At 45.8% G+C, this 14772-nt stretch overlaps 1 long non-coding RNA gene across 1 annotated transcript; it reads left to right on the forward strand.

Moving 5' to 3' along the window:
- Positions 1 to 13434: 13434 nt before the first annotated feature.
- Positions 13435 to 14497, forward strand: LOC127531107 (uncharacterized). The gene is made up of 3 exons (XR_007937997.1): positions 13435 to 13574; positions 13779 to 13952; positions 14213 to 14497. It is a non-coding gene; the product is annotated as an uncharacterized LOC127531107 (long non-coding RNA).
- The last annotated feature ends 275 nt before the right edge of the window (positions 14498 to 14772 follow it).

Below are 14772 nucleotides of genomic sequence, written 5' to 3' on the forward strand. Positions count from 1 at the left end.
GTCCGATCTCTAACCCATGTGGTCCGATCTCTAACCCATGTGGTCCGATCTCTAACCCGTGTGGTCCGATCTCTAACCCATATGGTCCGATCTCTAACCTTAACTCGTGTGGTCCGATCTCTAACCCCATGTGGTCCGATCTCTAACCCGTGTGGTCCGATCTCTAACCCATGTGGTCCGATCTCTAACCCATGTGGTCCGATCTCTAACCCGTGTGGTCCGATCTCTAACCCATGTGGTCCGATCTCTAACCCGTGTGGTCCGATCTCTAACCCATGTGGTCCGATCTCTAACCTTAACTCGTGTGGTCCGATCTCTAACCCCTGAGGTCCGATCTCTAACCCGTGTGGTCCGATCTCTAACCCATGTGGTCCGATCTCTAACCTTAACTCGTGTGGTCCGATCTCTAACCCATGTGGTCCGATCTCTAACTTGAACCTGTGTGGTCCGATCTCTAACCTTAACTCGTGTGGTCCAATCTCTAACCCGTGTGGTCCGATCTCTAACCTTAACCCGTGTGGTCCGATCTCTAACCCATGTGGTCCAATCTCTAACCGTAACTCGTGTGGTCCGATCTCTAACCCGTGTGGTCTGATCTCTAACCCATGTGGTCCGATCTCTAACCTTAACTCGTGTGGTCCGATCTCTAACCCGTGTGGTCTGATCTCTAACCTTAACCCGTGTGGTCCGATCTCTAACCCATGTGGTCCGATCTCTAACTTGAACCTGTGTGGTCCGATCTCTAACCTTAACTCGTGTGGTCCAATCTCTAACCCGTGTGGTCCGATCTCTAACCTTAACCCGTGTGGTCCGATCTCTAACCCATGTGGTCCAATCTCTAACCGTAACTCGTGTGGTCCGATCTCTAACCCGTGTGGTCTGATCTCTAACCCATGTGGTCCGATCTCTAACCTTAACTCGTGTGGTCCGATCTCTAACCCGTGTGGTCTGATCTCTAACCGTGTGGTCTGATCTTTAACCTTAACCCGTGTGGTCCGATCTCTAACCTTAACCCGTGTGATCCGATCTCTAACCCGTGTGGTCCGATTCAACAGACCAGCTGCTGTTGCTCAGACTGCTGAAGAAGTCGATGCTGGTTCTGGTAGAAAGGTGTCAGAACACATCAGTTTGAGTTTGGAGCTACATCGCTGCAAACCAGTCAGGGTGTCCATGCTGACCCTGTGCACCATGGAGCGATGGAAGGAGGTGTCCTGGTCAGATGAATCACGTTTTCTGTGAGATTATGTGGATGGCGGGGTAAGTGGGCGTGGCTTACCTGGAGAAAATGTGAAACCAGGATGCATTATGGGAAGAAGATCAGTCAGCAGAGGCAGTGTGATGTTTTGGGAAACCTTCAGTCCACAGCTTCAGGGTCTAATAGAGTCCAGATACCTCAGCACACCTTCAGGGTCTAGTAGAGTCCAGATACCTCAGCACACCTTCAGGGTCTAATAGAGTCCAGATACCTCAGCACACCTTCAGGGTCTAGTAGGATCCAGATACCTCAGCACACCTTCAGGGTCTAATAGAGTCCAGATACCTCAGCACACCTTCAGGGTCCAGTAGAGTCCAGATACCTCAGCACACCTTCAGGGTCTAATAGAGTCCAGATACCTCAGCACACCTTCAGGGTCTAGTAGAGTCCAGATACCTCAGCACACCTTCAGGGTCTAATAGAGTCCAGATACCTCAGCACACCTTCAGGGTCCAGTAGAGTCCAGATACCTCAGCACACCTTCAGGGTCTAGTAGAGTCCAGATACAACAGAACACCTTCAGGGTCTAATAGAGTCCAGATACCTCAGCACACCTTCAGGGTCCGGTAGAATCCAGATACCTCAGCAGACCTTCAGGGTCCAGTAGAGTCCAGATACCTCAGCACACCTTCAGGGTCCAGTAGAATCCAGATACCTCAGCACACCTTCAGGGTCTAATAGAGTCCAGATACCTCAGCACACCTTCAGGGTCTAGTAGAGTCCAGATATAAGAGCACACCTTCAGGGTCTAGTAGAGTCCAGATACCTCAGCACACCTTCTGGGTCTAGTAGTGTCCAGATATAAGAGGACACCCTCAGGGTCTAGTAGAGTCCAGATACCTTAGCACACTTTCAGGGTCTAGTAGAGTCCAGATACAACAGCACACCTTCAGGGTCTAATAGAGTCCAGATATAAGAGCACACCCTCAGGGTCTAGTAGAGTCCAGATACCTTAGCACACCTTCAGGGTCTAATAGAGTCCAGATATAAGAGCACACCCTCAGGGTCTAGTAGAGTCCAGATACCTTAGCACACCTTCAGGGTCTAATAGAGTCCAGATATAAGAGCACACCCTCAGGGTCTAGTAGAGTCCAGATACCTTAGCACACCTTCAGGGTCTAATAGAGTCCAGATACAACAGCACACCCTCAGGGTCTAGTAGAGTCCAGATGTTGAAGGGTCAGGACTGGTTTAGCAACAACATGGGGACCAGCAGTGGTCATAATGATCTACCTGATCTGTGCTTGTTTTTGACATCATTACCTACTCACCTGTTAGTTAATAACCTCCTCTTCCTCCTTTTCTTCCTGTTCATCTCCTCCTCCTCCTCCTCCTTCTCTTCCTCTTCATCTCCTCCTCTTCCTCTTCCTCCTCCTCCTTCTCCTCCTCCTCCTCCTCTTCCTCCTCCTTCTCCTATTTCTCCTCCTCCTCCTCCTCCTCTGCTGCTCTAAGTCTTCTCTGCATATTAAACACCTCCTCCCTGGTGACCACTGAGTCTTTATGTAGACCTCCCCCTCCATCCCATCATTCACCTCCTCCACTGATCCCGCTGTTGCCATGGTGACAACAATCCTCTGGTGATTAGTGTTAATTATCACCATGGCAACACCATCAGTAGTAGTGTGATAGGAGTTCAGAGCAACTCAATCGTAGAGGCAACGAGAAGCAGCGATGGAGGATACAGTCAGTGGAGTGAAACATGGAGACACAAAACCACCACAGAGGCACAAAACATCCACAAAGAGTCACAAAACAACCACAAAGAGACACAAAACAACTACAAAGAGACACAAACAAACACAAATAGTCACAAAACATCCAACAACAGACAAGAACGACCACAGAGACACAAAACAACACAAAGAGACACAAAACAATCACAAGAGACACAAAAAACCCCAAACAGCCTCTTTGTGGTTGTTTTGTGTCTCTGTAGTTGTTTGGAGTTTCTGGAGGTCATGTACTTCCTCCACCATGCTTCACTGATGAGCTGGTGTCTGGATCTTGAGCAGTTTCTTCCCTCCTTCAGACTCTTCTGTTCCATCATTCTGGTCATGTAGATCTTTGTCTCATGTGTCCACAGGATGTTCTTCCAGAACTCTTCAGGCTCTTTCAGATTTTTTCTGGTAAACTCCAACCTGGTCGTCCTGTTTGTGAGGCTCACCAACAGTTTCCACCCTGTGGTGAACCATCTGGATTCACTCTGGTGAAGTCTTCCCTTAGCTGTTGACTTGTACCTCCTGGAGCAACCCGGTCTCACGGGGATTCGTGAAACTGTGACGTAAGTTTTTGTTTCGGTTTCGTGCGCACCAACACGATGTCGTCATGTTTTTCGTGCAGCTCACCATGAACGAAACCGGCTGTGGTAATCACATCTGAAAGTGGTTTATACCGGCGGATTCATGACGATCTAAGCTGTCCATCGGCGTTTGCGGCCGCCGGACATCCGGCCACACCAGCGGCCGCAAACACCGATGGACAGCTTAGATTCGGCGGATTCATGACGATCTAAGCTGTCCATTGGTGTTTGCGGCCGCCGCTGCGGCCGCCACCGCAGCCGCCAATGCGGCCACCGCTGCGGCTGGATGTCCGGCGGCCGCGGCCGCGGCCGCAAACGCCGATAGACAGCTTAGATCGTCATGAATCCGCCGGTATAAACCACTTTCAGATGTGATTACCACAGCCGGTTTCGTTCGTGGTGAGCTGCACGAAAAACATGACGACATCGTGTTGGTGCGCACGAAACTGAAACAAAAACTTACGTCACAGTTTCACGAATCCCTGTGAGACCGGGTTGCCTGGAGAGTCTTCTGGATTCAATTTTTCAATTCAGTTTTATTTATATAGCGCCAACTACAGGTCAAATTGTCTCAAGACGCTTTCCAGAACCCATATGAACCCCAGAGCAGCTCTAAGGAGACAGTGGACAGAAAAACACCCTTTAACAGGAAGAAACCTGGAACAGAACCTGGATCTATATGTGGGAGAACATCTGCTGCTGGAAGGAGGTAGAGAGGAACAGAAGAGGTAGAGGAGGACAGAAGAGGTAGAGAGAAACAGAAGAGGAAGAGAGGAACAGAAGAGGAAGAGAGGAACAGAAGAGGTAGAGAGAGACAGAAGAGGTAGAGAGAGACAGAAGAGGTAGAGAGGAACAGAAGAGGAAGAGAGGGTGGAGAGGAACAAGGAACATAGAACACAGGTGGATCCATGTATGATAAGATGATACATACAAAGTAGAAGCTAACATGTAAACTGATCCATAGTTTCCTGTTCTGGTGTACAGCTCTGGCATTAAATCTACTACATACATAGCTGGTAGTAAAATTCAAACAGTATGTACAATGGTGGCCAAAACTTTAGACCAAAGTGTAAAACTGAATGTTAATGCATCAAACTATTCCATACAATCTTGACATATTTACTGTGAATTACCCATTCAAATTCACATTTATTAACACCAACATTGAAATTTTCTTACACATAACTAAAGAGAAAGAAAATGTTTTCGAAATTCCAGGTGGTCTAAACTTATCACCGTTTTGTTTGTGCTTCAATATGTAAAGAAAATTAGTCCTAAATTGAGGTCAAACCACATTTTTATTTAACAACTACCAATAATATAGTCATGTCAATATTTTGTAGGGTATCCCTTCTGCTTGATGACTTCTTGCAGCCTGCGAGGCATGGACTCTACCAGTTTTCTGCAGATGTCTCCAGTAATTTTTGACCAGGTTGACTAACAGTTTTCCCACAGCTCCTCTTCATTTTTGATATGAGTGGACTTGTCCCGATAGTGATTAAGGATTTCCCACAGGTTTTCAATGGGTTTCAATTCTGGAGACTGTGGTTGCCACTCCAAAACTTTAAACTTCTTCTAGTTCAGCCATTACTTGGTCTTCTTTGCCGAATGCTTCAGGTCGTTATCATGCTGGAAAATGCCTCGATGATGCCCTAATAGCATCTTCATACTCGGTAACATCGACTTCTGTAAGATGTGAATGTTTTGCTCTGTCTTCAAGATGCCTTCAACTCGATGTATACGACCAACCTTGCCTGCTGACATGCACCCCACACCATGATCCTCCAGATTGTCCAATTGAAGGCCCACAACAGAACGGGCCTTCTTCACCAGTTTGTTAAGCCTGTTGACCTCACCAGTCTTGATGCCACCCCACCAGCACACCACGGCAAAGAAGAGTGCGCTGGCCACCACAGACTGGTAGAAGGTCTTCAGGAGCCTGCTGCAGACGCCAAACGACCTGAGTCTCCTCAGGAAGAACAACCTGCTCTGTCCCTTCCTGAAGAGGGCGTCCGTGTTGTGCGACCAGTCCAGTTTATTGTTGATGTGGACCCCAAGGTACCGATATCAGTCCACCCTCTCTACTTCCTCCCCTGGATGATGAGGGGTGCAGGGGACCTCCTGCTCCTCCAGTAGTCCACAACCACCTCTTTGGTTTTGCTGATGTTGAGCTTCAGGTTGTTGCTGTCACACCACATGACGAAGCTCTCAATCAGTCCTCTGTACTCCCCCTCGTCATCATCAGTAATGCATCCAACAATGGAGGAGTCATCGGAAACTTCTGGAGGTGACAGAAACCAGAATTCAACCGGAAATCAGAGGTGAAGAGGGTGAAAAGGAAGGGTGCCAGGACGGTTCCTTGGGGTACTCCTGTGCTGCTTGTAACCACCTCAGAGATGCAGCCGTCCACCCTAACATACTGCGGCCGGCCTGTGAGGTAGTCCAGGATCCAAGTTGTGGTGTCGGGGTGCAGTTGCATCTCCAGCAGCTTCTCCCCCAGGATGCAGGGCCTGATGGTGTTAAAGGCACTGAAGAAGTCAAAGAACATGACTCTCACGGTGCCCCCAGGCCTCTCCAGATGTGACAGGGCCCTGTGGGTGAGGAAGATGATAGCATCCTCCACGCCGATGTGCTGCTGGTATGCAAACTGCAGGGGGTCCAAGAAAGCAGAGAGCAGAGTCCTCAGGTGTTGAAGAACCAGCCTCTCAAAGGTCTTCATGACATGCGATGTCAGTGCCACAGGTCTGTAGTCATTGAGAGCGCTGGGACGTCCTTTCTTAGGTACCGGGACGATGCAGGAGGTCTTCCACAGGTTGGACACCTTCATCAACCTCAGGGAGAGGTTAAAGAGGTGCTGAAAGACTCCAGCAAGCTGCCTGGCACATGCTCTGAGGACCCTGGGGCTGATGTTGTCCGGCCCACTGGTTTTGTTTAGCGGAGTTTGGAGTGCTCTCTCTGTACCTGGCTGGACGTGAGTGTGAGGCAGGGAGAGAGGGAGGGGGAAAGGGTGCTGGGTGATGTCAGTGTCCAAGGCGAGTGGGTGGGGGGGTGGGGGTGAACTGTCTGTGGGAGCCACTAGCCAGCTGAGGGAGGGGGCAAAGATGTGTCCATGGTGGGGGAGGGGGCAGAGTCTCCAGTCAAGGTGTGAGTCGCCGCCGCGGCCGCCATTGCATTAAAATCAGATGAATCCAAAAAATAAATAAAAATAATAACAATAGAGGGGGAAAAATACACAAAAAGGAGAAAGTTGAGTCGGAGCTGCTGCAACAGGCTGCCGTCCCCAGCGCCCGGAAGTAGGAAAAAAATAATGATAATCCAAACCACCGAAAGTTTCTGCTTTCTGATGGGTTTGTTTGGATCTTCCAGTCTAATGATGACTTCTTTAACTGATAGAGACGGAGAGGTGACCTCACCAGATTCCAAACTTTAAATGAACTCTAGACCTTTAATCTGCTCCTAGTAGATGAAATAATGAGGCAATAACACGCAACTGACCCTGGATCAGCTGAGCAGCCACCTGTCCAGCTACTGGTGGTCCTTCTAAAGGTGGAGAACATCTAGAATGTGTTGTAGCTCCTCCACCCATCACCTGGAGGTGTAGGAGGATGTAAACACTAAATGAAGTCTGAACATAGAGAACATCAGGATTGTTCCCTTTATATCCACTGTGGTGTGGATCTAATGATGTCTGATGATGTCCTGTCAGTGTCCAGATATTTACGGAGCTGAGTGTTGCTCCTCCTCTTGCTGTAAAGGTTTCACATTATTTCCAGTGAGACTCTCAGCTCCTCCTCCCCTAATGTTCACATCCAGGTTTCCAGCAGACTGAGCAGATAGAATATTTACAGTCCCTGATGGTGGAGAGGCCTCTGAAACATTCACCACATTTACAGTCTGAACCACTGTTAGACATGTTGGAGGGTCATTAATTAAGGACAGGAATACACACACACACACACACACACACACACACACACACACACTGTGTTTTCCTATGCTTGTGGTGACTTACCATTGACTCCCATTCATATCTACCCCCTAACCCTAACCCTAACCTTAACCCAGACCAAAACAATGGCTAACCCTAAAGAAACGTTTTTGCACTTTTACTTTTTGCAGGAACAACAACATGGCCAAGAAAACACTGTTTAAACTTGTGAGGACCGAAATGAGGTCCCCACAAGTGACATAGTTTTCGGTTTTCCTGCAGTTGTGGGGACATTTGGTCCCTACAAGTATAGCCAGCACCTGAGCACACACACACACACACACACACACACACACACACACACACACACACACACACACACACACACACACACACAAACAAAAAACCTTTTAGCACTTTTTGATTTTTTGTCGTCATTTTGTGTTAAAAGTTTAACAGCTTTGGGACGAACATTTCTATTTTGTCATTTCTTAAATTTTAAAAAAAGGCATCAAAAGCGTGTGTGTGTGTGTGTGTGTTTGTGTGTGTGTGTGTTCCAGATGGGTGGGCTGATATCGCTGCAGCTCGTAAAAGCAGAATAAATATTAAAAGCAGATCAATATTTTATTCAGGATAAATTATGTCGGAGTGTTTCTGAAAGCCTTCAGTGTGTGTGTGTGTGTGAATAATGCCATCGGTGTGTGTCGCTGACAGTATATTGTGATGTTAAAGTGGTTGCCCTGCGTTCTGCTGTCACAGTTTTCAGAACATATGACATCGGCGTCGATGACACACGTTAATGTTTGATGACTCGTCGCAGCGTTTGTCTGGATTTTATCCGCACACAAAATATTCATGTTCAATCTGACGCGCTGTCAGTCAGCGGAGCAGCCAATCACAGCACGGCCACTGCAAGGATGCTTTCTGATAGGCTCGTCAATAGAGCAAAGATTTAATGGAAAAACATAATTAATGTGACAAAGATTTAATACATAATATAAATTATGCCATAAAGATGGACAGACTGGAAGAAAAACAACCTCAAAGAGACACAAAACAACCACAAAGAGACACAAAGCAACCACAGAGACACAAAACAACCACAAAGACACTAAACAACCACAAAGAGACACAAACAACCACAGAGACACAAAACAACCTCAAAGAGACACCAAACAACTATAAAGACACACAAATCAACCACAAAGAGACACAAAACAACCACAAAGAGACACAAAACAAACCACAAAGAGACACAAAACAACCACAGAGACACAAAACAACCACAAAGAGACACAAAACAACCACAGAGACACAAAACACCTCAAAGAGACACAAAACAACCACAGAGACACAAAACAACCACAAAGAGACACAAACAACCACAGAGACACAAAACAACCACAAAGAGACACAAAACAACCACAGAGACACAAAACAACCTCAAAGAGACACCAAACAACTATAAAGACACACAAATCAACCACAAAGAGACACAAAACAACCACAAAGAGACACAAAACAATCACAAGAGACACGAACAACCACAAAGAGACACAAAACAATCACAAAGAGACACGAAACAACCACAGAGACACAAAACAACCACAAAGAGACACAAACAACCACAGAGACACAAAACAACCACAGAGACACAAAACAACCTCAAAGAGACACCAAACAACTATAAAGACACACAAATCAACCACAAAGAGACACAAAACAACCACAAAGAGACACAAAACAATCACAAAGAGACACGAAACAACCACAAAGAGACACAAACAATCACAAAGAGACACGAAACAACCACAGAGACACAAAAGAACCACAAAGAGACACAAAACAACCACAGAGACACAAAACAACCTCAAAGAGACACAAAACAACCACAGAGACACAAAACAACCTCAAAGAGACACCAAACAACTACAAAGAGACACAAAACAACCACAAAGACACAAAACAACTATAAAGACACACAAATCAACCACAAAGAGACACAAAGCAACCCAAAAGACACAAAACAACTACAAGAGACACAAAACAACCACAAAGACACAAAACAACTATAAAGACACACAAATCAACCACAAAGAGACACAAAGCAACCCAAAAGACACAAAACAACCACAAAGAGACACAAAACAGACACAAAACAACCACAATGAGACACAAAATAACCACAAATAGACACAAAACAACCAAAGAGACACAAAAAACCACAGAGACACAAAACAACCACAAAGAGACACGAAACAACCACAAAGAGACACAACACAACCACAAAGAGACACAAAACAACCACAGAGACACAAATAACCACAAAGAGACAAACACAACCACAGAGACGCAAAACAACCACAAAGAGACACGAAACAACCACAAAGAGACACAAACAATCACAAAGAGACACAAAACAACCACAAAGAGACACAAACAATCACAAAGAGACACAAAGCAATCACAAAGAGACACGAAACAACCACAAAGAGACACAAAACAATCACAAAGAGACACGAAACAATCACAAAGAGACACAAAACAACCACAAAGAGACCAAAACAATCACAAAGAGACACGAAACAACCACAAAGAGACACAAAACAATCACAAAGAGACACGAAACAACCACAGAGACACAAAACAACCACAAAGAGACACAAAACAACCACAGAGACACAAAACAATCACAAAGAGACACAAAACAACCACAGAGACACGAAACAATCACAAAGAGACACAAAACAACCAAAAGAGACACAAAACAACCACAAAGAGACATGAAACAACCACAAAGAGACACAAAACAACCACAGAGACACAAAACAACCACAAAGAGACACAAAACAATCACAAAGAGACACAAAACAAACACAAAGAGACACAAAACAACCTGCCTGCTGTTTGCTGCCTGCATTTCCTGGGTTTCTGTTCCTCCAAGGATTCTGCTACCTACCTACTGCCATCTTTCCCTGGGAAACATCAGCCCTCCACCTGGGAGGAGTTACACCACTGAGGACGGCAGTCTTCCTCCTCACTCCACAAACGCCTTTCTGCCAACTCTGTGACAAACAGCTGGGAGCTCAGAAGCTGGAAGGAACCTGGTCCAAAGTCTGATGTTTCCTCTGATTACAGTCAGCTAAGTTCTCGAGCTCTAGTGACACCAGACTGTTTACTCAGTAGTTTTACATGTGTAGTTTTAGATCTCATTCTGTGTGGATATTACCAGCCTCAGGCCTCGGGGTACCTGGGCCAGTAGCATAGGTTGCTGCACGGTCTTGAATGGCTGTGCATGCGGTCAGATCAGCGCCATGTTTACTCTGACGTATTGAACAGAGATCTAGAAGATTACAGACAATATGCAAAATGTAGTTGCACTATTAAATACAAAATAAACAAATACAATTCAAAAAGTTGCCTGCATCTTCCTAAACCCAGATCACGTACATTTTATCAATTCAACATTCAATATTCAATTCAACATCACAACATCATCAAAACACCAGTTAATTACGGTGCCTGTATTCACATACATACACACATACAACTTCAATAAATGCACCACATGCATACCCAAGTCAGTTTTAGCCAAGTTGACAACTTACAACACTAACTTACTACTTCAGACAAGTTGTCTTAGAACTACAGCATCACAGGAGTGTACAAGTACTTAACTCATATAATACAATATATTACACACATATTCACACATTCTCATTCCCATCTACTCGGCATTGTAAGTATTACGTTGCCTTGTAGTCGCTCCCGGCTACGTGAGGCTACGAGCTACGAATATGCTAACGTAGTTTACACACACACAACAAAACCACACTCACTCGGTTACCAACAACTACGGACACAATGCTAGTCGAGTGGTTAACCAGGAAAATACCAGTGATATTCTTATCACTTCAAACGTGGTTTATTTACCTGTGCAGCAGTGAGAAAAAGGACGCGTTAGCATGCGGTCAGATCAGCGCCATGTTTACTCTGACGTATTGAACAGAGATGGCTTGAACTGCGCCTTCCCCACTGCTTCTGGCACAACAGCGACACCTACTGTCAGAAATAAACATTGAAAAACCAACTGAAAGTAAAAACTGAAAAGTACTCATTACTCATAGTCTGAGATATTTTAAAAGATTTGGGGGTGCCAAGTTTTAATTAACTTTACCTATTTTAAGCTCTTTTCCCCAGCCGTCACATAGACTACTGTTAATTGTATTTTATGCACAGCAAAGAATTCAGTCTAAGGGTTTTGGTTCATGGTTACTGTAGTCTAGGTTTGTGTGTTAGTTTCGTAATTTGATTTGTTTTCCTGCCTTGGTCGTACCAAACGTGGGTTAACCTTTGGTTCAGTTTATTCTAGTTGTTCTTAGCCCCTCTGTAGGTTTTTTTTTTTTTTTGAGGTTCTGTAGTTTTCCTGTTCCGGGTTCTTAGTTCCAGTGGTCATTTGTAGTTCTACTTTTTGGTGTTAATAAAAGCGTTCTTTAACAGTTACCTCAGTCTGCTTCATCAGTTCCTGCTTCTGAGCCTTTTTGCTCACAAAACGACTACAGAGACACAAAACGACTACAGAGACACAAAACGACTACAGAGACACAGACAATAATGTTTGGATTTTAGTATTTCTGTTGAGCCATGTAGGACTATTGAGTTTGGTTTTTGTACATCAGACATATTTTGAATCATTTAATAGAGAGTTGTTTTAGACGCATTATTAATCTGGACATTTATTTTCTAGACAGACTTTAATTTTCTTTGGTATTCTGTGAACCTGGACACCTTTTGTCCTTTTAGAACAGTTGTAGTCTTTGTCTGTGGAACGTTTTGGTGGACTGTTGAACCCACCAATCAGAGGTGTTTCCAGCTGTGAGCTGACAGATGTTGCTGCTAACGGCTGCAGTTAACACTGTGTCAGACTCCTTCCACCTGGTCGGACCAACGCGCTAACACTCTTCATTAGCGGCGACAGGCTGTGAAACTGTGTGAGAGCAGTGACACCTGAACGCAGCTCATTAAACGCAGAACATACGTGTTGCTGCTCTACATCCTCATGATGAACCGTCAGACTGGTCCTCTGGTCCAGGAGATGACATCTGTGTTTCAGTCTCACCGAGAACATCTACAGGACCAGCAGAGGTCTGGTAAAATACTGATCACTCTCTGCTACATGCTGGGTCATTTGGACAAGGCCTTAATTTCACCATTTTAACTCATGTTCCTTGAATCTGAAAGTAATGTTTGGACAAAATTATTCTGGACACATTTTGAGTCAGACTGAAGAATAAAACTGATCAGAGTTTGTGAAACGCTGATTCTAATTCACCCTAATGGAAACTCATGATGGTGGTGGTGATGATAATGAGGGTGATGAAAGGACTCCAGGTTTCTTTCTGTTCTGATCTTGGACCAGGGGGAGTTCCTCGTCTGCTGCTGAGTTTCTTTTTTTTCTTCTGTTTTTATCATTTTACTTCATCTGAGGAATAAAAGCAGCAAACACCTGATCTCATCTCAGCTCTGGATGTTTATTTATCAGTTCAAACTGAAGACTGAAACCTGGTTTATTCTGATTATCATCACTGCAGAATTGCTGTTTGAACAGGTTCAGTCCAGTCTGAAGATAGAACAGAAGTGTCCATTCATCCTGTTCCCAACATTTCCTTTTTGTCTTTCAACACTGAATCTTTGTCAATATAGTTTGGCTTTTGAACAAAAACATACTTTTCTGTCAAATATTTTTTGGACTTTGACTCCTCTGAAGGAGTTCCATCTTCAGACTGTTCATCCAACAACTGCTGTCTGTTCATCAGTCAAAGCTTCATGGAGACAAAGAGAAAGACTCTGATGGAAAACGCTCCAATTAAATGTGGACTAGAGTTCACCAGAAGACATGTGGAAACTCTGAAGACACCTGGAAGAAGGTTCTTTGGTCTGAAGAGACCAGGATGGAGCTTTATGTCCATCAGACTAGATGATATGTTTGATGGACACCAAACACTGAACATTTCATAAACACACCATCCCCACTGTGAAGCACGGTGGAGGCAGCATCATGATGTGAAGCATGGTGGAGGCAGCATCATGATGTGAAGCACGGTGGAGGCAGCATCATGAGGTGAAGCACGGTGGAGGCAGCATCATGATGTGAAGCACGGTGGTGGCAGCATCATGATGTGAAGCATGGTGGAGGCAGCATCATGAATATGAAGCATGGTGGAGGCAGCATCATGAGGTGAAGCACGGTGGAGGCAGCATCATGATGTGAAGCACGGTGGTGGCAGCATCATGAGGTGAAGCACGGTGGAGGCAGCATCATGATGTGAAGCACGGTGGAGGCAGCATCATGATGTGAAGCACGGTGGAGGCAGCATCATGAGGTGAAGCACGGTGGAGGTAGCATCATGACGTGAAGCACGGTGGAGGCAGCATCATGACGTGAAGCACGGTGGAGGCAGCATCATGATGTGAAGCACGGTGGTGGCAGCATCATGACGTGAAGCACGGTGGAGGCAGCATCATGACGTGAAGCACGGTGGAGGCAGCATCATGACGTGAAGCACGGTGGAGGCAGCATCATGACGTGAAGCACGGTGGTGGCAGCATCATGACGTGAGCACGGTGGAGGCAGCATCATGAGGTGAAGCACGGTGGAGGCAGCATCATGAGGTGAAGCACGGTGGTGGCAGCATCATGATGTGAAGCACGGTGGAGGCAGCATCATGAGGTGAAGCACGGTGGTGGCAGCATCATGATGTGAAGCACGGTGGAGGCAGCATCATGATGTGAAGCACGGTGGAGGCAGCATCATGAGGTGAAGCACGGTGGAGGCAGCATCATGAGGTGAAGCACGGTGGTGGCAGCATCATGATGTGAAGCACGGTGGAGGCAGCATCATGATGTGAAGCACGGTGGAGGCAGCATCATGAGGTGAAGCACGGTGGAGGCAGCATCATGATGTGAAGCACGGTGGAGGCAGCATCATGATGTGAAGCATGGTGGAGGCAGCATCATGATGTGAAGCATCAGTTTTCCATCCAGACGATGAGTTAAAGCAAACAGACAAAGATCCTCGGAGATGTTTGAGGGCAACAAGGAAGAAGTTCTGGAGGAGTCAGAGTCCAGACCTCAGTCCACTGAGGACTAGAGTCTGCTCCGTCCTGCCTGGAGGGAGGTGGATCCTCATGTAGACACTTATTGGATGTTTCTTCTTCACTTTGTAGGAATCTGTTTTCACTTTGACATTAAGCAGTCTTTAGAGTAAATTCAGAAAACACTGATCCAATG

This window comes from Acanthochromis polyacanthus, chromosome 19, assembly GCF_021347895.1.
Source record: "Acanthochromis polyacanthus isolate Apoly-LR-REF ecotype Palm Island chromosome 19, KAUST_Apoly_ChrSc, whole genome shotgun sequence".
Classification (NCBI taxonomy): Eukaryota; Metazoa; Chordata; class Actinopteri; family Pomacentridae; genus Acanthochromis; species Acanthochromis polyacanthus.